This window comes from Cyprinodon variegatus, unplaced genomic scaffold (assembly GCF_000732505.1).
Source record: "Cyprinodon variegatus isolate N-32 unplaced genomic scaffold, C_variegatus-1.0 Scaffold1048, whole genome shotgun sequence".
Classification (NCBI taxonomy): domain Eukaryota; kingdom Metazoa; phylum Chordata; class Actinopteri; order Cyprinodontiformes; family Cyprinodontidae; genus Cyprinodon; species Cyprinodon variegatus.
Genome location: NW_015151501.1, coordinates 150,354 through 152,036, shown reverse-complemented (window position 1 = coordinate 152,036; position 1,683 = coordinate 150,354).

Here is a 1,683-nt window from a genome sequence, read left to right as displayed (position 1 = left end):
AAAAAAAAAAAAAAACTGTTAGAAGAAAAAGAACAGAAAAAAAAGAAAAGAGTGCAGAGAAAGATCAGAGGTTACATTCAGTCAAAGTGTCCCTCCCTCCACGACTGATTACGGGAAGCTGAGTCCATGTCAGCAGCAGCAGAGGAGATGAGCCGGTGTCTGTCTGTGGGGGACCGTCTGGTTATTCCTCTCACGTGGTCTGTGATAGTGCTCCCACTATGCAGAGGAATGGGAGACCAGTTCTCCCCCACATCTCCACTCGGATCCCATCGGTCCATAGTCGGGTCTCATCATCCTTGTCCACCTCTACTTTAGAGGATTTCCACGAGCCTGATCAGATGATATAACTAGTTATTTGATTCGGGATCACTTCAAATATAGCTGTGAAGAGTAATGTTACATAACAGCGATGCGGCGCCTAAAGTAGGCTATAGTGGGATATATGAAGCAGAGGCGTAGCCAGAACATTTTGATAAGGGTGGCAATAACCAATGTAGACTGAAGGGTGGCCAAACCAGAACCTTAGGGTCAATCTATACTGATCCAACAGGACAATAAACAAGCACAACATTCATATTTTCCAAATAAAGACCAATTATACTTTCCTACAGCCTTTGCTAACAAATAGACGCATATATTTAAACATCCATCTAGATAAAAGGTAAAGTGGATAAAGTTCTTTTAGGTTTGAGTTCTGGGTCAAATATCTTTTCCATCGTCATTACTTACCTACTTTTATCAATAATCATGCTGCATAAAATGTATATTTACAAGTATTAATATCTACAAAAATTGTTTATTTACTAAGTTTTTATTAGAATGGTTATTTATCTATGATTTAACTGAAGACTGACTTGCATTTTCTCTTTTCCCCCATATATAGTTCTGAAAAGAATGAGTTCTGTACTTATCATCTTTAATGTTAGTATATTGATGTGTAATTAAACACAGTGTTTTTGTGGTCAAGTAATTGTTAATCAATGAAAAATTAAAAAGTTTTGAATGTTGAGAGTATTACTGTAGTATCACTTGAGTGTGTTACTGCTGCCACTGTCAATATTATGACAGTATTATTAACAGTTTTATGGTAGGGTTGGCTACAGGGGTGGCCAATGATTGGGTAAGGGGGCCATGGCCCCCCTTGCTCCTCCTCTAGCTTCGCCCCTAATATGAAGAGGCTGCTCTGCCACACTTTCACATCTCCACATGTGATGATTGATTATCTTCAAGAAATGTTGGATAATTTCAGTTGCCTTTAATATCATTTTCCTTTTATGTTATTTTATCTTATTTAATTAACTTTGAGTTAGGTGTCCATAAGTTTACATATCCATTTAGAAATTTAATTTTTGGGAGAAAATGAATTATAGAATATTTTTCTTTGACCCATTGATAGTTAGTTGAAGCCATTGAAATTGACCTGAGAACAGAAACTGTTTTAAAAACATAATTCTCGAAGTACCTTGATGTAGCTGAGGATCCATCAGCAGCCCATTTTCCTCATAAGAGTGTTATTTAAAAATTCTATACCATCATCTATGAACTGAATGTTTAAGATTATCTCAGTGGCTCAATGAGCAGTAGGTCAGGAGATAAAGATGGATCACTGCAGATTGAACCTTCACTCTTTCAGCAGTGGTGATTAACAGGTCAACTTAAACTAGTTTTAGATCATTATTTGGT